The sequence below is a fragment of the Lissotriton helveticus genome, chromosome 12 (assembly GCF_964261635.1).
Source record: "Lissotriton helveticus chromosome 12, aLisHel1.1, whole genome shotgun sequence".
Taxonomy (NCBI): Eukaryota; Metazoa; Chordata; class Amphibia; order Caudata; family Salamandridae; genus Lissotriton; species Lissotriton helveticus.
In genome coordinates, this window is record NC_136073.1 from 575,639,579 (window position 1) to 575,667,238 (window position 27,660).

At 50.4% G+C, this 27,660-nt stretch overlaps 1 protein-coding gene across 1 annotated transcript in view; it reads left to right on the forward strand.

The window, feature by feature from the left end:
• The window catches only part of SETD6 (SET domain containing 6, protein lysine methyltransferase), a 216,345-nt gene that overhangs the window by 145,808 nt on the left and 42,877 nt on the right, over positions 1–27,660 (forward strand). The gene's annotated exons all lie outside the window — the stretch shown is intronic.

A 27,660-nucleotide genomic window follows, 5' to 3' on the forward strand; every position in this document is an offset into this window, starting at 1 on the left:
GTCATTGGCCTTTTGGCCAGAAGGAGAACCAGGCTTAAGAATCTCAAGGTTACTCAACGTCTACAGTGGTGTCAAAAAATTCCCAGTACACAGTGTTCCATGTGATTTGAAGCAGTATGCATTTACATGTTGTCAAATCTTGAAACTCCTAGGACCAGAAAGTCATCAAGGATAGGCAATCTCATGACTTGTTATGTAAGTCTGCTGATGCCTGCGAGAGGAGAGAGAAGCCTTGGGAAGTTTCTGTCAATATGAGATTTGGAAAGATAAGCTTGGTGGAGTATGAAAAGCTGAATTAATGGGAATCTTACCTTACATAAAACTGTACGTTAACATTCAAGAGCTTTAGCCCATTCCTTGTCATTCAAGCCTTGTAGGACCTCGGTCACCTATGTCTCCTGAAGGTGTTACCATCTGCTCGACCTTCCTCTTGCATTCTAGCTGCGAAGGGTTCTATAGCAAGTGTGAATAACTGGGGGAGGGGGGCAACCTTGGCCTATCCCCTACCGACTATTATTGGAAGTGAGACATTACCCTCAAGCTTTGACCCTAGCTATAGGGATCGCATAAAACCGAGGAATCCTATGGATGAATTTTGACCCAAATCCAAATTGTTGAAGCACTTCAAAGAGCTTAGACCAGTCTAGAGCATGGGTACTCGCAAATATTTTCCCTGGGGACATAATGCTTGATCTTTGATTGCCAGTGGGGGTGGTCCGGTGAGGGGGTTGGGGGGATTGGTGTGTAAGGCGGGTGTAGGCGCAGCAAATGAAATACATCTAGTGGCTCAATTGAACAATTTGAAACCAGAAAACCTGAGATTAATCCCAGCTTCCCCTCTTTACCAAAATGCGTGATCCTAGGCAATTTGTTTAATTTCACTTTCTCTACTTTTTTTTCATTATTACATATTAGAGGACCTTGAAACACATGATTTCAGGGTGTGTGCCGTACAAAACCTCCATGGCTTAATAAACTATAATGTTATTCGGGTATAATAAGGGACAGCGGGGAACCGGCCATGGGTTCCCGAGGGGTGATCCCACAGTAAGGACGCCCCTTTCCTGTCAGCGCTTGCCTGGTTGTTGCACCGGGTCTCCCTGGGGGTTAATGGGGCCGCCTGGGGGGCCTGATGAGTCGGTCAGGCCCCAGGCGGAGGCAAGTGGGCTTCAGTGCTGCAGGTCGGCCAACACACGTGCGCTGGATAGAGGCGGAACAAGTCAGGCTGCCGGCTGGAGCTTGCCTGCGTTTTCATCACCGATGCGTACAGAGAGCTTTCTCTGCTCCCAGTCCCTGGAAAATATCAGGAGGGTCGATTTGAAGGAGGAGGCTCTGAAACAGGGAGTGAGGAGCATCCACCATATGGAGGAAAGTGCTTTAATTACTGGCAAGCCTGCTGATAGAGTTCTAAGTTATACATTGCGTACCAAGTACATTAAGGGTGATAAGGGGCTTGTTGTGCCAGACTTGCCTTCTGTAGTGGTCCCCAGTTTAAAAAAAGTTGCAAGAAAGGGGAAGCGATGTGTGCTTGGTGGGGTTGCAGGGGGTTTGAGCTCTGCTTCCCTACATGGTAAACCTGTAAGGTCTCCTGGTAAAAATCCAGGGGCAAAAGGTCCTCAGCTCAGCAGATTAAAATAACCCTCTCCCTTAAATCCTACTTCAGAGTTTTACCATGTTCACCAAGCAGAGGGGGTCGTAAGCTCTACCCTACAGCACAGAACACCCAGTACTGGGATGGGGACCTCTGTAGTAGCTCCCCCTAGCAGTAATCCCAGTATCATGGATTATCTGGTTTCAACTAGGCCCTCTGGGAAAGAAAGGTCCCTGGGCGCTGCACTACCGAGGTTGACTCCTGTTCCTACCTGCAATAGGTTTGAAGCCTTGGCATCAAGTGGAGAGCCGGAGCTAGCTGAGTACTTGCTGTTGAGGGACCAATTGATTAAAAATGGTGGAGAAACGTCCAAGAAAAAGGTAGACGATTCATTGATGGGCATCCTCTTGGGGCTAGAAGAAGAAATACAAAATTGGTTTGTGGTCTCAGAGGCTAATCAGGAGAATGTCCAAGCCTCATGCCCGGAGTTAGCGCAGAAGCTCGATGCAGTTATTGCCCGCACTAAAGTACTGTAAGAGGTAGGATCAATAAAGCGAGATGTGGCGAAAAAAGCCACTGGGATTTCTATGTTGGCCAAACAGAATAAAGCTCTGAGGGAGGACATTGAGAGGGTCGAAAATCATTTGAGGAGGAAAAACAAGATTTTCGAATGTCCCTGAGGTAGAGGAGGGTACAGATATGAAGACTTTTATAAGCAAGCTCCCACAAGATACAGCCCTAAAGATAGGCCAGAGATCAACTTAGAGCAAGAGGTCCAGAGAGCTCACAGGGATCCTTTCAGGTGGACCTCCAATGGACTAACCCAAGTAAGATCCTGGTAAACTTCCTCTCATTCTCAGTTAAGGAAGCCATCTTGAGCGCAGCCTTATGGGAGGGTCCCTACACTGTTAATGGTTTTTCTCTCCCAATCAGTTCAGATATATGCAAGGCAGAGCAGAGGCAGTGGGAGTTAGGCGAAAGGATGGAGCATCTTCGGAAATTGGGGGGGAAATGTACTACTAAAATTCTCTGCACCTCTTCGTATTATATGGAACCATCAAATGTATAATCCTTGTGCAGTCGAAGATCAATCAATCAGGCAATTTATAAAGCGCGCTACATACCCGCGAGGGTCTCAAGGCGCTGGGGGAGGGGGGGGGGCTGCAGCTAGTTGTCCAGGAGCCAGGTCTTGAGTAGTCTTCTGAAGGTCTGAGGATCTTCTGTCTGCCGTAGGAGGAGAGGGAGGGAGTTTCAGGTCTTGGCGGCGCGGTAGGAGAAGGACTTGCCTCCGGAGGTGGTTCTGTGGATGCGGGGGACGGTGGCCAGAGAGAGATCGGCGGAGCGGAGTCTCCTGTTGGGTGCGTAGAATGACAGTCGGTTGTTGAGGTATACTGGGCCTGTGTTGTGAAATGCCTTGTGTGCGTGGGTCAGGAGCTTAAAGGTGATTCTTCTGTCGACGGGGAGCCAGTGCAGGTTTCTCAGGTAGGGGGGTGATGTGGTCTCGGCGGGGGACGTCGAGGATCAGGCGTGCCGAGGCATTCTGGATTCTTTGGAGTCTGCTGAGGAGTTTAGCTGGAGCTCCGGCGTAGAGGGCGTTGCCGTAGTCGAGCCTGCAGCTGATGAGGGCGTGGGTGACGGTTTTTCATGTGTCGGTGGGGATCCATCTGTAGATCTTGCCGAGCATGCGGAGGGTGTGGAAGCAGGTTGAGGAGACTGCGTTGATCTGGTTGGTCATGGTGAGCTTCGAGTCGAGGATGACTCCCAGGTTGCGTGCATGGTTGGTTGGTGTAGGGGCGGTGCCCAGGGAAGTGGGCCACCAGGAGTTGTCCCAGGCTGAGGGGTTGGGTCCTAGGATGAGGATCTCTGTCTTGTCCGTGTTGAGTTTGAGCCGGCTTTCTTCCATCTAGTCGGCGACTGCCTTCATACCGCGTGGAGGTTGGCTTTGGTGGTGAGGGGGTCGTTGGTGAGGGAGAGGATCAGCTGGGTGTCGTCGGCGTAGGAGATGATGTTGAGGTCATGGAGTCTGGCGATGCGTGCAAGTGGAGCCATGTAGATGTTGAAGAGCGTCGGGCTGATGGATGATCCTTGTGGGACACAGCAGATCGTCCTGGTGACTTTGGAGTGGAATGGAGAGAGGCAGACTCTTTGGTTCTGTCGGAGAGGAAAGAGGTGATCCAGTCCAGGGCCGTGTCGCAGATCCCTGCATCGTAGAGGCGTGTGTGTAGTGTGTGATGGCAGACGGTGTCGAAGGCGGCGGAGAGGTCCAGGAGGATGAGGGCTGCTGTCTCACCTTTGTCAAGTAGGAGTCTGATGTCGTCTGTGGCGTCGATGAGGGCAGTCTCGGTGCTCTGGTGTTTGCGGAAGCCTGACTGGGATGGGTCGAGGATGTTGTTGTCTTCTAGGTATCGGATGAGCTGGGTGTTGGCGATCTTTTCGATGACCTTCGCTGGAAATGGAAGCAGGGAGATGGGCCGGAAGTTCTTTAGGTCGCTCGGGTCCGCCTTGGGTTTCTTCAGTAGGGCGTTAATCTCGGCGTGTTTCCAGCTCTCCGGGAAGGTCGCGGTTTTGAATGAGAGGTTGATGTTGCCTAGGTGGGGTGCGATGGAGCTGTCGGCCTTGTTGATGATGTGGTGGGGAAGAGGGTCGGTCGGGGCGTCTGACTGGATGGTACTCATTGTTTTGATCGTGTCCTCGGTAGTGACGCTGGTCCAAGCGGTGAGGCGGTCGTGGTCGGTGGGTATCGGTGGGACGGGGTGGTGGGGTTGGCGGGGTTCGTCTGAGGGTTGAAGCTGTCATGAATGTCGGCAATCTTGCGGTGGAAGAAGGCAGCGAGGGCGTCACACATGGCTTGTGACGGGGGGGGATGTTGTTGGTGCAGGAGCTGGGTTTGGAGAGTTCCTTCACGATGTTGAAGAGCTCCTTGCTGTTGTGTGCGTTGTTATCGAGGCGGTTCGTGAAGGCGGCCTCCTTGGTGGTCCTGATGAGGTGGTGGTGGTTGCGGATGGCGGTTTTGAGAACTGCTTGGTTGTCGGGAGTTTTCTCGTTGTGCCAGGTGTTTTCCAGTCTCCAACAGGTGCGTTTGGAGTCTAGGAGCTCCGGGGTGAACCAACTGGCTCTCTGACTTGTATCTCTGTGGGCGTGTTGTCTTGTAGGGGCTAAGGTGTTGGCGCAGTCTTCCATCCAGAGTCTGAGGGTGCGGGCTCCCTCCTTGAGGTTTGTGGGGTTGGTCAGGGGGTTGAGTGCGAGGTGTGTTTGCAGTAGTTCCTTGGTGATTTTGCCCCAGCGGCGTCCGGGGATCTGTAGGGTGCGGTGATGTGCGACGGGTTTCTGGAAGGTGAAGTGGATGCAGCGGTGGTCGGTCCAGGTGAGTTCGGAGGCGTGGCTGAAGACAATGTGGGGACTGGAGGAGAAAATGGCATCGAGCGTGTGGCCGGCGATGTTGGTAGGCGTCCTGATGATCTGTGTCAGTCCGAGGGTGGTGAGGTTGTCCATCAGGGTGGAGGAGTTCCTGTCGCTGTTGTTTTACAGGTGGTAGTTCAGGTCGCTGAGAAGGATGTAGTCGGTGGAGGTCAGGGCGTGCGTGCTGATGAAGTCGGCGATGGAGTTGCAGAATTTGGGGCGGGGTCCTGGTGGTCTATAGATGAGGGTGCCTCTCAGGGTGGTCTTGGAGTCCGTGTGGATCTGGAAGTGCATGTGTTCGGCGGTGTTAAGGGTGTCGGCGGTGTTGGTGGAGACCCTGATGGTGTTCTTGTGGATGATGGCGATTCCTCCGCCAACTCCGTTGGTACGGTCTCTGCGGGTGATCTTGTATCCATCGGGGATGGCCACTGCGATGTCTGGGGCGGAGGCTTCGTTCATCCAGGTCTCAGTCAGGAAGGCGATGTCAGGTGATGTGGAGTCGAGCAGGTCCCAGAGCTCGACGGTGTGTTTGCGAGTGGAGCGGGTGTTGAGCAGGATGCAGCAGAGCTGGTTGGGTTCCGTTGTGGCGGTCGTCTCGGCGCCTACGATGCAGGAGAAGCTGCAGTTCTGATAGGTGAAGGGGCCGGGGGTGCACTTGGGAGTGGCCTTGTGGCAGCTGGTGGGTCGTCCGGGGTTGAGAGCGATGAGGGTGTTGGCGTCATATCGGATGCGGGCAGCCTGGATGGTGCGTGATCCAGGGGTCGTGGCGCTGGGCGCGGTCTAGGCGCGGACGGGCGCCGACATGCTTGCCTTAGGCGCATCCGCTGCGCGGCCTCGCAGCGGCCGCCATATATGGCGCGGTGGGGAGGGAGGCTCAGCTGGGAGGCGGGGGAGGAGGAAAGGGACAACGAATGAAGAGCGGGGGGGGCGGGGCCGCAGGGGAGCAGCGGCGGGGAGCCTAGAGGAGGGAAGGGGACAGCGGGGAAAGGAGAGGTGGAACACCGGGGAAGCGGAGCTGGCAGAACGGATGGGGAAAAGGGCGCAGGCGGTCAGGCAGTCAGGGATACAGAAGGGAAGAGGGGCTTGTCACGAGTAGGCAGGGTAGGTAATCAGGCAATCCGGCGGAGAAGCGCAGGCAAGAGCAGATGTCACAGGAGACAACGGCAGAGCTGCAGAGGGAGGGGAGCGACCTGCCAGAGGGTCACGGGTCGAAGATGTGAATGCACTGATAGATTCCATCAAAAGGAAAGGAGAGGACCCCTGAATCTTCGATGGCACTCAAAATCAGCTATACGGGAATAGGAATGACTGGTGTAGCCTGCTGCGTTAAAAATCCATCTGGCCCCGTGGTGTAGCTTGCAAGGCATCTATATCCCTACAAGATTTGGGAGGGTTTTCCAGGGTGGGGTAAGGGGAGGAGATGGGATGGGGGGGTCTAAACATGACCTCAATGTCACCAAGTAGGTTTTCTTTCCTTTAGAGATAGATTATTTGAAGAGGGACCCAAAGAAAATGATGGCTGAGGGAGGTAGAAAAAATGGACGTTGTGCGGCTTCGTGTCCGTTGTATTCGTCCTGATCGCCCGGATCACGTCGCGGCAGCTACTTAGATGCCACCCTCGCAAGCTGATGTCCGTTCTTTCTTTTTCCGCGACAGCAAGCACAGATCCGGAGAGAGCGCTACCCCCAGTCAGTTTTTGGGGACTTTTGTCTCTGTCTTTTTTGAGTCTTTGACTCCTGGTGTATAGGGATTCCCGGTTTCAAGTCTTGCGAGTTTTGTCCCCGCATGATGTCGGTGACGGACCCGCACCGCGAGTGTCTCTACTGCCTGGGGTGCGACCACGACCCTGCGTCGTGCCCCGACTGCCGGGCCATGGCTCTGAAAACTTTGCGGGAGCTATCCCGAAAGTTGCTTGAGGCCTGCGAGTCAGCTCCGTGCCGTTCAAGGTCCCGTTCCCATGGGAGGTTGAGGGACCAGTCGCGGAGCCGCCACCATCGTTCGACTAAGTCTTCGCACTCTGGGTCAGGTAAGAGGAAGCACAAGAAGTCGAAGATGTCGGTTGACCTCGTACGACCTACATCGACGTCTACGGTGCCGCCACCGGCGTCGGCTGGCTCCACGCCGGATGTCGTCCCCGGCTTCCACCCCGACATGGAGACGGTGCCGGACCGGTGTCGATCGACACAGATTCAGACACCGATGGGGAATTTTTATCCCTATCTTCATCCTCCATCTTTCCCACCTGCCCAGCAGGTTATGGAGGATGGGTAGGACTGGGAGGGGTCTGAAGACCCTCTCGCAGTCCTATGCCCCTTAGACCCGGACTGGGCAGAGGATTTGGGGGATGCCGGTGATCTGGATTCCTCACAAGAACCTGGCGCACTGTCTCCTTCTACCATTGCTACGGAGGAGGGTGGTACTTATTCAGTGGTGTTGCGTAGGGCAGCAGAGGCTCTCCACCTCGAGATCCCTACAGTGGCCGTCAGGACTAACTTCCTGACCGAAGTTCTTCGGCCGGCGGGTTCCTCTGCGGAGCCGCTGCTGCCCTTTAATGATTCACTTTCAGACGTCCTTTTGAAGACCTGGTCCAGGCCCCGCACAGCGGCTCCTGTGGATAGGAACGTGGCCCAATGCCATCGGCCAGGTGACCCCATTTTCCTCTCCCAACACCCTACCCCTAAGAGCTTGGTTGTCCAAGCCTCTGCCTCCCCAACCGCATTTCCTTCCGCACCTCCGGAAAGGGAATCCAAGGAATTGGAGCAGTTTGGGAAGAAGACTTTCTCTTCCGCCAGTTCAGGGCTGCGGTCTGTGAACACTGCATGCCTCTTTAGTCGTTATTCCCACTCTGTGTGGGATACAGTAGCGCAGGTGCTGCCTCAGTGTCTGAAGGAGGCCTGGACGGTGCTCTCCCAAGCTATTGCTGAGGGGAGAGATGCAGCCAAGTTTACGATTCATTGTGCCCTTGACAATGCCGACTCGCGGGGCAGAGCAATTTCCACGACAGTGGCGCTACGCCGTCACGCCTTGCTGAGGACCTCTGGCTTTTCAGGGGATGTCCAGAACACGCTAATGGACATGCCTTTTGATGGCACTCGCCTTTTTGGCGACAAGGCAGATAGTGCGTTGGAGCGCTTTAAGGACTCGCAGGCTTCGGCCAAGTCCTTGGCCCTTTATGCCACGCGCACTCCTCTGGCATCTGCTTTCCTCTCCTTTCATGGCCAAGGAAGGGGCGCCCAAACACGTTTGTTTCAAAGCCACAGGCCTGCACGGCAACAGTCTCCGCACAGCCGTGGATGTGGGACCCGCCGAGGTGGGTCATGGGGCCAGCAGGCGGGTCAGTCCAGCAACTCCCCTGCCACCACTGCCTCCAAACCTTCCTAGTCCGGTGTTTCAGGTCCACCACACGCCAGTGGGCGGCAGGATTTGCCATCACCTCCCCCACTGGCGCACCATCACTATGGACAGGTGAGTTTTACAGATTGTCCTAAGGGGTTACTCCCTCCCCTTCGAGACCACCCCTCCAGCCATGCCACCTCAGAACCACCGCATGTCGGGGGATCACTTGGCACTTCTCCAGCAGGAAGTTGCGGCCCTCTTGGCCAAGGGGGCCATCGAGCGCATTCCGACGCCAGAAGTAGGTTGTGGTTGTTACTCCCACTACTTTCTGGTTCCAAAGAAGGACAAGGGACTGCTTCCTATCTTAGACTTTCGGAACGTCAATTGCTTCCTCCGGAAGGAGAAGTCCAAGATGCTCACACTGGCTCAGGTCTTGTCTGCCCTAGACCTGCAAGACTGGATGGTAGCGTTGGACTTGCAGGACGATTATTTTCATATCCCCGTCCTGCCTGCCCACCGGCGTTACCTGCGGTTCACCATAGGCCACAAGCACTTTCAGTTCCCCGTGCTCCCTTTTGGCCTTACCAGCACCCCTTGGGTGTTCACGAAAGTGATGATGGTGGTCGCAGCTCATCTGCGCAGTCAGGGGTTTCAGTCTTCCCTTATCTCGACGACTGGTTGTTGAAGGCGGGCTAGCCCCAGGCAATAGTCTCCCACCTCCAGACTACGGCCGACCTCCTGCATTTGCTGGAGTTCTCCATCAACGTGCCCAAGTCACACCTGATCCCCTCTCAGAATCTCCTCTTCATCGGAGCGGTTCTGGGCACGGCGCAGTTTTGGGTATACTCCACCCGAGCAGTGAGTCCAGGACATTCAGGCTATGATTCCGATCTTTCAGCCCTTGTCCTGGGTTTCGGTCAAGATGACCTTGAGGCTGCTGGGCCTCATGGCCTCCTGCATCTTGCTGATCAATCATGCCAGATGGCATATGCGGGCTCTGCAGTTGGATTTGAAGTTCCAGTGGATGCAGCCGATGTCGGTTGACCTCATACGACCTCCACCGGGGAGAGGCGGAGATCATAGGCCTCTGGTCTCCGGCGGATTACAGGCTCCATAACAACCTTCTGGAGCGCTGGGTGATCCTGCTTGCACTGAAGGCATTCCTTCCCTGTCTCAAAGGGAAGGTAGTGCAGGTGTTCACAGACAATACCGCCGCCGCCATGTGGTACTTCAACAAGCAAGGCAGGGTGGGGTTGTGGACCCTATGTCAGGAGGCTCTGCATCTCTGGACATGGTTGGAACGTCATGGCATTTCCTTGGTGGTTCAACAATTGGCAGGCTCCTTGAACGTCAGGGCGGACAAACTCAGCCGCAAGTGCAAGATGGATCACGAATGGCGTCTTCACTCAGAGGTGGCGCAAGGTCTCTTTCAACAGTGGAGAGAGCCTTGGTTAGATCTATTTACCATCGAGGAGAACGCGCAGTGTCAGCAGTTCGGCGCGTTGGAATTTCCAAGGCGGCACTCACTCGGCGACGCTTTTTGTCACGAGTAGAGTTACGGTCTATTGTACACCTTTCCACCTATACCACTTCTACCCAGAGTGCTGAAGATAAGGCGCGACTGGGCCCAAGTAATTCTTGTGGCCCCGGACTGGGCTTGATGAGTTTGGTATCCTGAGCTACTCAGTAGGAGCGTGGATCCCCCGATCCAACCGCCTCTTCGGGAGGATCTTCTGTCGCAGCAGCAGGGGACGGTCCTCTCCCCGAACCTGTCCAGCCTCCACCTCCTTGCATGGAGATTGAGGGGCGACAGTTAATTCCATTTGACTTGCCTCGTGAAGTCTGTGATATCATTCTGGCAGCCCGGCGGCCCTCCACTAAATCGGGATACGCCTGCAGGTGGAACAAAGTTGTGGCATGGTGCACAGCAAGGCTGTAGATCCCCTTTCTGCCCCTCTTTCTAAAGTCTTTTTGTTCCTTCTTTCTTTGGCCCAGCAGGGCTCTGCTCTGGGCACTATTAAGGGCTACCTTTCTGCAATTTCGGCCTTTCTCAGGCTCCCTGATCAGCCCTCTCTTTTCAAGTCCCCTGTCGTAAGTAGATTTCTCAAAGGCATTACTCACCTTTTCCCTCCTATTCCATTTGTGATGCCGCAGTTGGACTTAAATCTGGTTCTTACTTATTTGATGTGCGCTCTGTGAGAAGTTGGCCTGGTATATGCTGTCCACTAATTAAAGTGGGCACTTTGCACCAGTCCAAACTACCCTTATTGATGATTAGGTCAACTATAACGTTAATGAAAGTTATCCTAGTGGTAGCTATGGAGTGCAGCCTTCAGGCTAAGTCTTGAAGGAATGTAAAGCAGCTTGTTTTACCTGTTTGTAACCTCCTGAATAACCAAATGAAAGGAGAACCACTCAAGAGATGCATAACATATATGTATTTATTACTTAACACTCTCCACTAACTTCTATACGAGAATAGTGCACAAGGCACACAATTATTAATCAATAGAACAACAGTAAATACCACAATACACAACGGGCTCCAGGGGGAGAATTAACAATATTCTAAGAAAGTGGTATAACAACCGCAACATGACTAGACACAGTGCCTAGAGCACGTAGAATCGCGGGGACACCAAGGAACCACCCAAAGTAGTGACACAGGGGACCCACGGAGGACGGTTGGAAATTTACAGGATAAGGACACTTCGGAGAGGACTTCAAGCAAACCATTTGGAACATAGAAGATTCTAAGGTCAGCACCCTTGTGAGTACCAAAGTACCCGTATTACCTATTCCAGGGGAGCCGGGGGTGCATAGTTGTCAAGTGATGTCGGAAACCTTCCTCGATTTCAATGGCGTGACTCAAAGAAGTGCTGCTGCGGGAAGATGAAGTGTCCAGTGGAATCCAAGCCTGGATGCGAGGCGAGAAGAACCTGAAAGCAGAGGGGACAGAGTCTGGGTCACTTCAGTTTGACCAGGGGCTCGGGAGACACATGCCCACCGATGTCGGTTGCTTCAGGTGAGATGACGGGATACTTGTCTCTGCAGCCACGGGGACCAGGAGATGTCAACGACGACCAAAGTCCGGAGGTGAGCTGTCCCGAAGAAGGATGTCAAGTGCTGAGGGGGTCAGTGTCCGGATTGAAAACCAACAATCCTTGGCAAATGCAACCCACGTGGGCAGAAGAAACTAGTCACGGTGTGGACCAGCAAGGTCCAGGAGACTCTCCAAGCTATTGGAAGTCAGGGCACGGCTGGAGCAACCATGGAAGCCCAAAAGAAATCAAAGTTACCTCCACAAGGACCCACATGCCAACGGACATGGGATCGCGAAGGGCCCTCGAGCTGAATCACAAAATACCAGCCCACGGAACACTCGTGGAGTGTAGGCCGGAAATCTTCGGTGCAGTTGCTGCTCGGGGTCAGGACTACACGTAGCCCAAAGCACAACCTCAGGGATCCCCAAAAAGCATATGCTGCTGCAAAAGTACAAGGTGCACAGGGGTTCGGGTTGCACGGTCCCCACGAGGGATACTGGTCTCAGAATTTCTGAGAGGGTAGATCAACCTCACGGATGCTCGGGAACCCACCTCCTGTGTTGCAGAAATCTTCGGAGTCCTCAGGAGCTCGGGAGATGCAAACTGGTCAGATGTGTTTAAGGTGCCTGCCTTGCAGGGGAGTAACTACTTTACTCCAAGGGAAATTCTTCAGTCATCCAGGGTATTGTAGATCGTCTAAATACTAGAGTTTAGTTCAGGTAAGATCTAAAGTCCTGCAGTCTGGGTTCCTAATTTATACCCTAGGAAGGGGTTGGACAAACTCTGGGTACCCACCTATGGGAGGGTCAGGACATAGGGGTAGTTATACCCATGTCCTTTGTCCAGATTCGCACCAGAGCAGGAGCAAATGGCTCCTTCAACCAGTTTGAACTGGACAATGCACAGGGACACCAAATATGCCCCCAGTGCAGACTGTCAGGCACTCTCAGAGTGCACCCACCCAGCCCCAATACACTTAATCCTGTCTGGGAGGTGGTCACAGCTCCCTGTGACAGGAACCTATTGTCCAGCCTCCCCTGTTCGAGCTGAGCTCAGCAGCAGGAGGGCAGATGCATGTCTGTGGCTGGCAGCATCCATTTTGTGATGCCCAGGTTGAGAAAGCTGGTACCGGGTAGCCCGGAGACCCACAGTAGTGGATCCAGAAGGGAGGAATCATACCTCCCACACCAGTTACTGGTGTGGAGGTATGATTCCAAGGTGTTTGACACCAAACACAACATGTTTCTATGCAGCCGTTTTAAAGTTAGCATTTACTTCGAGGTTATAATGCACTTAAATATATATGGTTGGCTGCATCACAAACAACCCCAGAAAATAGGTTCTGAAGGCCGCAAAGGGGCTCTGCTCATGCAGGAGCACCCTCTCACATAAAACTCCCCTGCCCCTGCTTCCTTAGCGCTTATGGGCAATCTCAAATCTGGGTCGCCTTTGGACCCGTGCCCGGCCAAATTCTTGGCAAAAATCGCGGAAGTGATTAATCCGCTGGCGAACCCTCTCCTGAATCTTTCGCTGAGCCAGGGAGTGGTTCCGCTGGCCTGGAAGCAGGCAATGGTCATCCCTCTGCTTAAGAAGCCTGGTCTTGACCCGAAGGCCCCAGTCAATTATAGGCCTATTTCTCTGTTGCCGGCTCTCACGAAAATTTTGGAGAAGCACGTTCAGACGGTGCTCTCCAATTTTTTAGAGACACATGAGATTCTGCACGCCACCCAGTCTGGCTTTCGTCCAAATCTCAGCACAGAGACCGCGCTCCTAGAGGTTTCAGAAACCATTAAAGGGGTTCTGGATACTGGGGGCAAAGCCACGCTGGTGATGTTGGACTTGTTGGCGGCTTTCGACACCGTCCCCCATGATGGCCTTCTCGCAAGACTCTATGAGATCGGCCTACGGGGGACGGTGCTCAGCTGGTTTTCTTCCTTTCTAGCTGGCCGCCGGCAAACGGTCTGGGCCTCCCCAGATTCCGCCGTGATGCCGCCTTTGGGAGTCGGGGTTCCACAGGGCTCTATATTGAGCCCGACCCTTTTCAACATCTTTATGACACCTTTGGCGGCGTTGGCGGAGTCATTTGGGGCCCAGATCGTATCCTACGCAGACGACACCCAGCTCCTCTTCTCTTGTAAGAGAGGAGAAGACTTTGATGGGGAGAGTATCCGGGATTGCCTTGGGGCTGTTTTTAAATGGTTCCAACTGAACAGCCTCAAGTGCAATTCCGATAAGTCCAAGGTACTCTTCTTTGGGTGCGATACGGAGCAAGACTGGCAGGCCTGGTGGCCCATTAATATGTTCCCTCCGTCTTGTTCTTCCCAAACTGCTAAGAACTTGGGGGTCAAGATGGACAAGGGGCTAACGCTGAAAGCCCAGATCCTTGGTGTGACGGGTACGTGCTTCGGCCTCCTAAAGATGCTGCGGAGCTTTTTGCCCCTTTTGTCTGAGGAGCATAGGAAGCTGACTGTGCAGGCTTTGATCGGCTCTAGGCTAGATTATTCGAACGTTCTTTACCTAGGCCTACCAGAGTATCTGCTACAGCGGCTCCAAGTCGTGCAGAACGCTGCCGCGAGGGCCATCTTTGGTCTGAACAGACGAGCCAGTGCGTCGGGTTTGTTGCAGACGTTGCACTGGCTTCCCATCCGCAAACGGATTGCCTTTAAGGCATTGACTTTGGCCTATAAGGCTCTCCATGCGGTGGGAGCGAAGTACCTCCAAAAGAGACTTGCCTTTTACCATCCGGCTCGTTCTCTGAGGTCAGAATCTCTATTCCTGGCGGCTGTCCCGCGAGTGAAGAGAGCCCGCCTGGGAGGCCGCTCCTTCGGATTGCTGGCACCACAGATGTGGAACTCATTGCCGCTCACACTCCGGGGAGCCACCAGTCTACTTGTTTTTAGGAAAGGCCTCAAGACCTGGCTGTTCACCCAGTAGGCCGTCCAGTTGTTTGCTCTTTGTGTTCTTTTCTTCTCCTTTTTGTTACTTGTTATGTTATTGTGCTGTAGTTCTCCTTACTTAAAGCGCCGGGACACTCTTTTTGAGTAGCCGTGCGCTATATAAAAATAAATATAACATAACATAACATAACATAACTCAGCACATTGCCTTCAGGATTGATAAGGCCTGCCATAGGGGTGATTGATAGGTTTATATGTGCAGTGATTTATAATAGATATAGGTAACCTATATCTAAGTAAGGGGTGGATGCACCACCTTACACAGGCTGCAGTAGCAGACCTGTGGTGTCCGTTTGAATGGTCTCTCAGGGGTGGCACAATACATGTTGCAGCCCCCGAGAGGCCTCTGGGGTACCTATGCCCTGGGTACATAGTGTACCATATACTAGGGACTGATAAGGGTACCCCAGTATCCAATCTGGAGTGTACCTAAAGTACTTGCAATCAATTTAGAGGAGAAAGTAACTAGGCTGGGGTCCTGGAGAGCAGTATCCCAGTCAGACTAAGTCGAAAACAGAGATACATCAGCTAAAAGTGGGGGTAACCATAAGAAGCAGATACTACTCTCCTACAAGCTCCTTTTGAGCTGCTTCACAACTGTCTTCTTCGTTTACTGACTTTAAAGACTGCTTTCCTGGTTGCCATCTCCTCCGCTAGGTGCCTGAGTGAGCTCCAGGCTCTTTCCTGTAAACCTCCTTTTCTGTCTGTTCATCCGGACAAGGTTGTGCTCCGCACTCGTCCTTCCTTCTTGCCAAAGGTTGTTACTGCCTTCCACATCGGGCAAACTATCACCATGCCCACCTTCTAACCGCCTCTGCACCCTTCCAGAGAGGAGGAACGGCTCCACCGTCTGGACCCAAAACGTGAGCTCTCCTTTTATCTATACCGCACACAGCAGTTCCGGGTGGATGACCAGCTCTTTGTTGGCTAAGTAGGCGCCAAGAAAGGCCGGGCTGTACACAAGAAGACTATCTCCGGATGGGTCGGCTTGTGTATAAATACCTGTTATTCTCTGGTTAATGATGGAACCTCCGGTGGGGCTACGCGCCCATTCTACCAGGGCGACAGCATCTACGACTACATTGGGACGTGGTGTCCCCCTGCAAGACCTCTGTCAGGCAGTCACGTGGGCCTCGCTGCACACTTTTACTAAGCATTATTGCCTTGACAGCCAAGTCCAGAGAGACTGCTTCTTTGGCCGTTCTGTTCTCCGTGACTTTCTGGTGTGATCTTGGTTTGCAGACCCACCACCGGGGTTTGTATTGCTGGGGTATCTATTCTAAGGTAAAGAATCTATCACTAACGAGTCTCTTTCAGATGCACAAGTTACATACCTTCGGTAACGATTTATCTGTAAGAGACATTCGTTAGTGATGGATTCCTTACCGCCCCACCCATCTTCCCCATTCGGGGAACTGATTTCTATGGTTACGGTCATCCCTTTCAGGGCCCTAGTTTCAATGCACCGGTGGTCAGTATCTTGCGTGGCTTTGCGTTCCTGCTGCGGAATGTCATGTACAGAACTGACGTCCGCACGCGAGGGCGGGACTAAGTAGCTGCCGCAACGTCATCCCGCCGATCACTACGCCTACGAAGGACACGGAGCCGCACAACGCCACCTTCCGACGCGCAGGGCTACTGCTGACGAAAACTTTCCAGATCCAGTCCGACGCCTGTGGATAATTCTAAGGTAAGGAATCTATCACTAACTAATGTCTCTTACAGATAGATCGTTACCGAAGGTAAGTAACTTGTGCACCGAGGGAACTGTGGCCAGGGAAGCCTCTAAGGGCTGCAGCACTTATTTTGCCACCCTTAGGAGCCCTGTACCTTTACACACACGGGAAACAGCCACTACAATGCGGCAGTTTCCATGCATACCCTTAACCATGCATGTATTACAACGCTTATGTGGTTACCACGCATACCTTTACTACGAGATACGTAGTAAAGGCGTGTGAGTTAAAGGTGCATGCCTACCAGCACAAAATTATTGATTGAATCTTTCATTCACTTCAAAAAGATAATAACATTTAAAAAATGCCAGCCTGGCGGGAAGGAGGTATCATCTTTGTGAAATGTGGGAAATGGGGAGGTGGAAGGAGAGTCAGACATTTCTCAGGTCTAAACACTGGTCGCGGCTCAAAGATCATAAAATAAAAACGCACTCACCAGCATGCCAGCCGGACGGGAAGGAGGTATCATCTTTGCAAAATGACTTTCCAAGGCTTGAAAAGACGAGATGGCTGCGGCTCCAAGACTTGAAAAGACGAGATAAGGTGCTGTGCCTACTACAGTATTCCAGCTGATAAAGATGGCAAAACAGAATGCGATTACCTGGCAGTGGATGGATTCCGCTATCGGCGTCGTTAGAGGAAACAGACAGACGCTTCCTCTTTACGACGTGCGCAGCAAGAAGGAAGAGCTTGGAGAGATGTCATGGAGAGGTAAGGGGAATTTTAGTTTAAAAATATATATATAAGGACTGGGGTGGTTGTGTTACGCAGGGGTACGATTTTAGGGTTAAGGGCAGGTCAGGGGTATTTGTTAGAAGGGTTTGGGGTGGGGAAATTGCAAAGAGAAACATTTTAAGGGTACCGGGCAGGGGTATTTCTTCAAAGGATTGGGGGCTAGGGGTCGGGGGGGTCACGTAGGGGTACAGGGTTACAGCTGGAGGGGGGAGGGCGCAAGAGAGCAATTATAGGAATTGTGTAATTTGTGAGATAACCTTTACCATGAATATGCCCTTACCATGCATGAATTTACAATGAAAATCGTTGTGAAGGTATGCGTGGAAAAGGAATTTTCGTGGTAAAGGTTATGCGTGATAATGGCATTCGCGTTGTAATGCATGTGTGGTAACGGAATGCGTTTAAAAAGTCATACAACCTACACACACACACACACACTGCAATTGCAGGCTGTGTGTTTTGGTGCAGAGCAAAGTGAAGAGTCGACATGGCACACATCCCTGTGTGCCGTGCCTACAACCCACTGCCCTGGCATATGTCAGCCACTCCTATAGCTGGGTGTACTATACCAGTGGTGAGGGTACCGGTGCATGAGCCCTGTACCCCTACTGTGTCTAAGCCAATTCTTAGACATTGTAAGTAAGTAATGCCATGAAGAGTATATGTTGCTGGGAGGTTGTCATTACGAACTGCACAGCACCATAATAGCTTTGCTGAAAACAGGGAAGTTTGGTATCCAGCTTCTCAGCACATTAAACCCACACTAATGCCAGTGTGGATTTAATGAAAAATGCATTCAGAGGGCATCTTAGAGATGCCCCCTGAAAAACGACCTACTACTAGTGTCCTGGCTGAGTGCCTGCTGGCCAGCTTCCACCACCAGGCATCTTTCTTGACCCCTGGGTCAAGAGCCTGCTGCTCTCGGGGGTCTGAAACAATGCCCATCCTGGGACGAGGTGCCAAGCCTCCTTCTCCAGGATGGGCAGGGTCCACGAAGGGAAAGCTTCAAAGGCTTGCCCCTTTTGTGAGCTACCCCAGCCATTGACTGCTCCCAGCAACTGGCCCCCACCGGTACTGACCCCCACTTTAGGTGGGAGAATTGGCGGGAAAACCAAGTGAGGAATGGAGGTGTGCCCACCTTTGCCAACCCAACCCTCAGGTGGGGGAGATGAGGTGAACCACAACTCTCAGTCCCTGCCATTTGCAGATGGGGGGGAGCCAGCCAACCAGAGAGAGGCATATGCCTCCTTCCCACTGGAGGGTAGCCTAATAGGGGGGGGACCCACCTAAAGGAAGGGACCCATTGGTCTCGACCTTTACTTAGTAATGCCCCTAAATCTAGCATTAAGGGGCAGCCCTACACCTTGTCTCCTCAGACAAGAACCGCCCAGAAGGACCGAAGAAGCTGTGTTGAACTAAGAGGTGGAGGACGCCTACTGACTTGGTCCCAGCCCTTCCGGCCTGTCCACCCCTCGAACCTAATCCAGCAAAATCCCAGTGTGTCCTGCAGCCAACATCCCTTAAGAACCTGCCCTGCTTTCCAAACCCAAGACTGTCTCCCATGAGCACCGTATTTGCTTACCCAGAATCTGGCTCCGTCCAAATCCCAGAGTCTGCACCACTCTGCACCCGACTCCCACGGGGCGAGTACGAGTGGCCCAACACCATGAGGAGGTCTCCCCAGCGATCCTGACCTGAGAATTGGTATCTCTGACCTGCCCCAAATCTCCAAATGACACCTGCAGCCCCTTTCTGTAGGATCCCCCCGACCACGACCGGAGCTGGTACGAAAACCAGATGCCTAAAGACACCCCTTCACCCCACGTCCCATGGCCATGGGTGGCCCAACCGACGGTGTCCCAGCATCCCAACTTACCTTTGCAACCGGTGGTCACCTCCAGAAGATCTTCGTCCCCGAGCCTGCACTCTTAGTTGCAACCAGAGAATCCCCATTGAAAACAGGGCACCAAATGCATAAACAGCACCCTGCACCCAGCTGCCGCTGCTGTTATACTTTGGGTGCTAACTCTGATCCTCCTTTGCCTTTAGCCTAACACCAGGAGCTTTGCTCCCACAACCTTTTTTTTTTTTTTAAATCTCTTTATTGACATTTCTAGTGCAAATCAGCACGTCACCCCCAACGTGAGGGTAGCACGAATTACAACATAATAGCATATGAATGTGCATTTGTTCCTGAATTAACAGCTTAGACACTATCATTCTTATAATTATAACATCGGTTGGCAGCATTACATGCATATACATAATACCATCACTCCGTTACAGTGCATTCAGTTTCCTGAGTTTGCGAGCTAAGGAATTGGCGTAGAGGTTCCCATATGTCTTTCGGCTTAGAGGAGGTAGGGATTTCCTCCACATAGAACTCCAGGTTTTCCCTACAGTATACCAGATCTTTAACCCGGTGTTACACCATTGGTGCTAGTGTGCTCGCCCAGGTTAATGCGACTCTCCACTTTGCCATCAACAGTGCTATATGCACAAACTTTCCCACAACCCCTTTCAACTGTGGTATGTAGCTCAATAGGCCACCCTGCGGCAGGCATTGAAGGGTCACCACTGTCATGGTCTGTAGGTGCTTAGCAACAGAGGTCCAATATTTGTAGACCACAGCGCAATCCCATGCTAGGTGCCAAAAATCTGCCTCTTGTTGCCCACATCTCTTACATTGGCTTGTCACGTAACCCCAAATTATGCAATCTAAGAGGAGTGTGGTATACCTGGTGTAGATATTTGAAGTGAATTATTCTTAAATTGCCGTTGGGCGAGAGGGAGCCCGTGAGTTTACATATTTGTTCCCGTTGTGGCAATGTAAGTGAGGGAAGAAGTCTATCATTCCATCAAGCTGTACTTTTGTCACTGGCATAGGCCTTCTCTCCCCACACTGTTCTATATAGTTTTGTTACTAATTTGCGACGTGTGGGTGTAACTAATAGTAACTGCAGAGCTTGCAGAACAGGTGGTTCCGCGGGAAACATAGGATAGTGTGCCTTCATGGCTATCTTTAACCTATGAAGCGCAAAGTTAAAAAGCATAGTGGGATTGGATACATATTGAAGCTCTTCTGGTGTAACAAATTCCCCCTCCAGGTAAATACCGCGCATCACCTCAATGCCCACTTCCTTCAGTGATCTCACAGGACCCGCCTCTTGCATCACCGATAGCGCCGCATGGTGAGTCGGCGGCAGTGCAGGTGCATAAAGTGGTAATTTGGCTGTTAGTTTTGCAATGGCCTGCCACTCAGAAATTGTAGTGTCAATTGAATTAATTTCTTGTCGTGGTGTACCTCTTTTTGAGTGCGTAAGAATGCCAGCAAGTGGGATGGGATGCGCGTCCCCATCCTCCACTACCACGTGTGCGTGAAAGCGTGTGGCTTATTGTGCCTGGGCGCAGAGATAATAGATATAAAAATCAGGAGCACAGAATCCCCCTCTGGCGTATTCCAGAGTCGGTGTGTACCAGCTAACCCTTGCTTGTTTGACGCCCCATATCAATATCAGTAAAAGCGAGCAAATTGTGCAGAAGAACTGCGCAGTTAGTTTTATTGAGATATTGCTAAAAAGATATAAAAAAAAGCGAGGTAGTATTTTCATCTTGATTAGAGCAATACGGTCTGCCAGTGACAGGGGTAGTGTCGTCCATCTTTCGACCTTCTGCTCCAAAGAGGTGCAGGTCTTCCCATAATTTTCTCTTACAACAGTCTCCGAGTTCCGATGTGCCCACACCCCCAGGTATTTAACTGGATGTGTAGTCCATATTAGAGGGTACTCCATGTCTGGAGGTGTGGTCACCTCTGTTAATGGAATTATCACTGATTTCCCCCAGTTAATAGTCAACCCCGAAAAGAGACTAAATCGGATGTATTCCCGGAGTATCTGAGCTAAATATTGTTGAGGCGCCCGTATGAACAACACCATGTCATCAGGATACAACGAGATACCGACCGGGCGATGTAGAAAGTTTAAAGCTGTTTCTCTGTGCCGTTGTCGGATAATACAGTCTAGGGGCTCTAGCACCAGAGCGAACAGCAATGGTGATAGGGGGCATCCCTGCCGCGTGCCTTGCTTTATAGTGAATGGTTTGAAAGTGTGGCCACCAATGCGTACCCTCGCCGATGGGTTATTGTACAGGAGTCTGATCTAATTTTCAAAAACCGCAGGGAACCCCATGATCTGCAAAATCTTAAACATATATCCCCATTCAATGGAATCTAATTCTTTCGCAGCATCCAATAAAACTGCTGCTGCATGAAGTGTGGGATCCAGCACATGAAACAAAGAGAATATGGTACGCAAATTATGAGAAGTAGATCGCTCCGTTATGAAACCAGATTGGTCAGGTGACACCAAACGTGTCATCAGGGGCTGCAGTTGCGTGGCAAGTATTTTGGCCAATATTTTCCTGTCTAGGTTAATCCGGGAGATGGGGAGGTAAGATTCGCATTTAGTAGGCAATTTTGTTTTTAAGAGCAATGAGCATTGCCTGTCTGAGCGATGGGGACAATCTCCCAGACTCATGTGCCTCAAAGTACATATCTAATAAATAAGGCGTCAGAAGATCTGCATATTCTTTGTAAAATTCGGCTGTGAGGCCATCTGGGCCCGGGCCCTTTGTGTTTGGTAGGGAGCGGATTGCTGCCTGTATGTCAGTTGCTCCCACAACCTTGTGGCCTGCTCGTGAGCAGCCACAAACTGGAGGCCCCCTATCTCCCATTGGATAAGATTGGGCTTCAGTACTCTGCACCCGGCCCCCCTAGTGCCGCTGAGGGTGCTTTGGGAGTGCATCCTTGACCCTGGGGGAACGCTGGTTCTAACCCCAGAAGACCAACTCCCAAACCCAAGTACTTACCTTGAAACCAATAACTTCCTTTCCTCCCATAAGACTGCATTGACTTCTTTCTTGTGAAAATGTTTCTAATTGTGGAGTTGGTTTTGTATGAGAACTTGAAAAACTGCAAATATCTGAAAACTGCTTTACTTGCCTTTCTCTAGGAAATGTCCCAGTGTGATATCTAGGCATAGTAGAAAAAGTAATTCATAAAGTAATCTAACAGTAATTTCCACTGTATTGAAAGTATTTGCAAACCGGTAACAAAGTCATTTTTATCCATCTTGTTTGTATTGTTCAACCTGCCTTGAAAAGTACCTTTTACACTTAGCTGTGCCAGGCTTGCTTTGTTCTAGAAAATAAATAGAACTAAATAATATTTTTATACAAACAAATTGATCCGAGTTCAGCCTTTTGAGTGTGTGACATCATTTGCTGCCTGTGTGTGTACTACAGATGCTTAACACTACCCTATGAAAAATCCTTACTGCTCGCTCACACTACCACAAATGGAGAGTAAGGTGCTATCTACTTTTACCTCTGCATACCTTTGGGGTGCCACTGGACTCTGTGCACACTATACCTCGTTTTGGTATAGTATATACAGTATACAGAGCCAGCTTCCTACAATGGTCCAAATGTGTATGATCCCCAACATATCGTGGACCAGGAGCTGAATTTAGTAGAGACTTCAACTCCTTTGCTTCTGGGGGGGACTTCAGTATCTTATTGGATCCTATTTAGATAGATCAACCCAGAGGCAGTGTGCTCAGGCACCTAGGATGAGACCGGCCCTCAGAATCATGCTTCAGGATTTAGGATTGGTGAATGCTTGGCACCATTTAAAAGGTCCTGGCAGAGGATACACCTTTTATAGTACAAAATAAAGACACTCTTCTAGTTTGGATTTTTTTTGTTTTGTTGATAGGGGGTTAGCGACACATATTGGAGATGTAGACCACCTTCCAGGGCACATCTCGGAGCATGCAGCCATCACTTTGTCACTGCAACCTCCTGGATGTATGCCCAACTTAAGGTGGACCCTGAAGCGGTCTATCTTTTCGGATAATGATGTGGCACTCTTATTAAAGAGGGCCACAGCTGAGTTTTTCTCAGATAATTTAGGTCCAGTCCCCTTAGGAGTTTTGTGGCACACATTTAAAGCTTTTATTCAAGGGATACTGATAGGCCAGACACATTTAAAGAACAGTGAGGAAAGGGTGGAATTGGCCAAACTAGAGCAAGAGTTTGGGATGTTTGAGGCCACTTTACAGATGCAGAGTGAATTAAACTATAGGGAAACGCTATTAAAACAGCTAGAAGAGGGCACAGTTAACTTATAAAATTAAGCTTGACTCCAAGTGCAGGGAAAGGTGGCAGGCTCATTTTATGAGGCAATTCGAGTATGGGGGACGAGCTGGGGCTCTGCTGGCATGGAAGGCAAGAGTTGAGATCTAGGAAGTTGATTAAGGAGCTGGTTGTAAGTTCCCATGGGAAGGTTACACATAAACTGGATGATATGCTGAGTCGTGCATCAAGATGAGGTAGTAGTGGAGACAAGATGTTCGCTTCGTATATCAAACCAATTTTTTCGGGCAAACTGTGTTGTAAAGGTATAAGTACATTGTCCTTATTAAAGTAAAGGTGCCACTCATGGTAATACCACACCCTACTACCTTAGGTGTGAGGGCACAATGGACAATGCCCTTGTGTTACAATATCTTTTAGATAGTATCCCTCGGGACTCAAACAAGTTGTTTATATTTAGTCATATGTATTTAGAAATTACCAAACACAATTTTTCTCTTTTCACATGTTCACAAATGGCAGGAGAAATTAATCATATTTCAACCCTTTTAATGATTTACTGAGCATATCTAATTAGTTAACATTTTTCACAATGTAGTGTTGAAAATTTCCAAATCCAATTAATGTAGAAATGTTCGTTGATCAACAACAGCCGACAAGTGTTTCATCATGAAGGAGCCTTTTTCAGGGCTTCAAATGCGCAACTTCAAAGTTGTGCCAAATGTGAAACAAGGCCTATGATGCACAGACAAACAGTCGTTTAGAGAGCCTCCCGATGCCAGTCTTTACTGATATTCACAACAAAGAGATAGGAGAGTGGTGGACTCCAAACTCTGATACCTCTAAGATTATTCACGTAATGAAGATGTTGGTAAATAAAATAGGCAGGCTCTCAAGCTACAATTGAGTTGCCAAAAACGCTTCCAAAAGTTACCTTCTCCAATAAGTAGCATGTCAGTTCATCATTTATGGACCATGATAAGTCCCTGTATTATCCTAGTTGTGGCTACGATTAATAGTCAGACTATTATACACCCCTCAGCCAGGCTAGCTTGAATCCTGTGGCAAAATGAGCTAGGGATCCACGTCTGGGCATACCCTACCATCTTAGGGCAAACAAAACAAACCAGGAGATGATGGACGGATCGCTGAAACTTTTCAGACACTTACCCCCAGTCTGGTGTTCCTAAAGTTAAGTCAGGATTGGCTATTACTTATTTTCTTTTACACCTGTTAACCTTGAAATAATGGATTGCCTACATTTAATTTTTTTTATTGTTGGTGCTGAGTTGAGCTTACAGCAGTCCAGTGCTCCTGTTGACTAAGGAGCTACATGTAAATGTCAAGGGGGCCACATGCAGCCCATGGGAAGTACTTTTAGTATCAATTGTTTAGAATGTCAAATGCTTTCTCCAGGTTCAGGATTACTGCTGCTGAAAAAGGCATGTGTTCCACAACTGCATTCATAAGACTGAATAATCTCTAGATATTTAGGGAGGTCGATTTTGTTGGTATAAAGCCGTTCTTTAGTAGGGGAATCTCTGTTATAGTCATAATCTTGTGAATAGTCCCGCCCATGTGCGTGGACCCCGGAGCAATCGAAATAGTCTCTTTAAGTTGTCTTCTTCTGCAGTCCTGCATAGACACTTAGGAGAAAATCCAAGACAAATAATGCAGCCTAAAAACTACAAGGCTACATTGGCCAGCACTTCATCTTCAGAGAAACTCCCCTTCACAAAAATCCTTTGTAATGATAGAGAGGAAGGGTTGGACAGACAAGCTCCCGTAGACTGCCATTATGTGTCTGGAAAAGGGATACTGTGCCTTTAAGGAACTCTCCAGAGACCCTCGGTATTCCAGGATGCACAGCCAAAGGCCTTTTACTTTCAGAACCAGGTGTGAGACTACTCCATGTAGGCAGGTTGCTAGCGCTGTACTAAGTATTATGTACTCTGCATGCTACAACCCTGTTGACCTGTAAGACACATGTTCCAAGGGATCCGAAAGGGGTTTTGGGACTGGAACTAGGGAAGCCTCTCGTAACAATGTAGGGAGCGGCCTGAGTCCAGGGCCCCCAAATAGAGGTGAGACAGCATGGAGAGAGGATTGGAGAATTTTTTTTATAGAATTCAATTGGTAGGCCACGGGCTGTTCCCAAGGCTAGGGTTTTAAGCACCGTTTTTATTTCCGAGGGATGGTCGGACCCTCCAGCCCCTAAGGAGTTCAACTAAAAGCTTTGGAAGGTTAATCTTGGTCAGGAAAGCTTGGATCTCTGGTGAGGTTGGTACCTGGGGCCCTTTAGAGCTGGTTGTATAATATTTAAAGAGTGTGTGACAGATGTTGTATTGGGATATATATCGGGTTGCCCGTCTCATCTCTGGAGTGTTGACAAATGATGTCTACGCCGGTCCTCTGAGGAGACCCAAGCCAGAAGCCTGCCTGATTTATCTGCTATAGAGTGGGTTCTGACAATATAGACTGACCAGTCCAAACAAAAGGAGCTTTCCTATCAGGCTCACCTCCTCTTTATGGGGGTTACAGAGGTCAGCCCTTGCTACGGGGTCGGTTTGCAGTCGACATCAAAGTAATTGTGTTCCACCTGAAGCAACTGTTGTTCGAAATGTTCGAAAGTTCTGCGTTCACCTACCCACACTTGGATATAATGGCCTCAGACCCCAACTTTAATCGCCTCCCTGCCCAGGGCTCTATTAAAGGCGGAACTGTGGTCAAAATTTTCTATTAGGAGAAGTGACCAAGGTTTCCCGAAGGAGTCTATCTTCGAGTAGTGAGGGGAAGAGGCACCAGGTTGGGCTGGGTGGGTGTGATTTGCCCCATTTTTGGTCCAGTATCAGGGGCTATTGCCATATATGTCCCTCCGCAAGTATTCCAACTGTGCAATATGGGGACAGATTGGTGAGGAGCATATCCCTCCATCCATTCTTATGTAAAGGTGATAAAAACGAGTTAAAATCACCCCCAAATGATGATGAGATAGTTGTTCATTCCGCTAAGTGGGTGAGTAATGTGTCAAGGAAAGATTGTTTTCGGACATGGGGTGCATGGATATTGCCGAGAACTAGAAGAAAGACTCATGAAAAATTAACCAGCTCTCTGGGTTTCCAAAATGTTTCGGTTAATAATAAATAGCACCCTAGCCCTTACCCAGATTAGGACACCCCTGGCAAAAGATGAGTAACGTGTAGTAAAGGCCTGGCCTCTCTAACGCTGCCATAGTCTCATACCTTCTCAGGTGGTTTAGGATTGCTGTAGATGTGCTATATAAACTTTAGTGCATTGTAACAGTGAGTGAATCCCTTTGTGATGTGTCACAAATATTCCATGTGGTAATCATATATGTATTAATTGCCTTCAACAAAGATAAGGTGTACATTCCCCGGTAACACCCCCTCCGCACCCACTCGGAAACCCCCGCCCATTCCAACCATCAACCCATGGCCGAATAGTAGCTCTGGTAGATGGATACAAACCAGTATGAACAACAAACTTACAGAGAGAACCAACTAAATGGGGAGGACTCCCCAAAGGGCACCAGTGACCTGTTGGATGATCCATGGGGGGAGGGTGTCTGCTGGCATGGTAGTAACAGAAGCCAGCGCTTGTGACAATGAGCGGTTGGAATTGTCCGGGTTGAGAGGGAATGTCCAAGCCTGTGCATCTGTGTGGAGGTGGAAGAAGGTCTTTCACAATCGGGTCTCCATGGAGCTCCCCAGGGATTAGCAAAGCCCCAAGACCGGGCCACAGCTGCAGCTGAAGTACATGGGAGTTGCGCAGAGTGGACTATCACTTCCTATCCAAGATGTTAGGTGGGGAGTCAGAGAGGTAGGCTGCCAACACTCCTGAGAGGGGTAACTGGGCAGAGTAGCCTTGCAGGGTAGATGGGAAAGGCTGGATGCACATGTGCCTTCACACTAGGTCATCTTCAGTGTTGGGGAGGGGTGTGTACACCAGCTGGGATTCTGTTGGGTTACTGACTACCAATGGGGTCCTTGAAAGATCCAGACCCGTGCCACCGCTGGTTCAGTGAAGAATTGGAGCATCTGGTCAAAGATAATTTTAAAACGAGCTGGGAACAGCACTGAGTATCGAATTCTGTGCTCTCGAGCTTCTCTTAACTCCCAGGCTAGACATCCAACTGGTGTTGTAGCACTATCGTGTCGTCTGGAAAGAGCATGATTTGAGAATTATCTTTTGAAAGGGGGCCCGCTTGTCTTGCCTCTTGTTCCTGGGAAGAGCAGGTGGTTGCAGGTGTAAATTTGTGGAACCAGGATTTGGGTTAATCCACAGCACCTGAACCTTCTATGCCCTCGGGCATGCCAATATGGATGGTATTGCGCAGAGAGTGCTCTCCAGCTTCCTCCACCCTACGTCCAACGGTCTGGACACTCCTTGTCAGGGAGTACACCTAAAGGCACAGATCCAGGGTAGCAGGTTGAAGACCAATGATTGGTTTCCCTGTTTGGGACTCTGTCAGCCATTTTGATATAACCATTTCGTAGAAGTTTGATATCTCCAAAAATAGTGCCGATTTTAGATTCCAGGAGCGTTTTCATGGTTTCAGTGGCTGCAAAGATTTGGTTGAGTTTGTCACAGTCATCCAGGGGGGCCCGTATGGTATTCAACACAGGAGGGGTCTTGGGATTCCAGGATTCGCCTGTTCTGATTGATCCATGTCAGTTGATTCCTGGGGA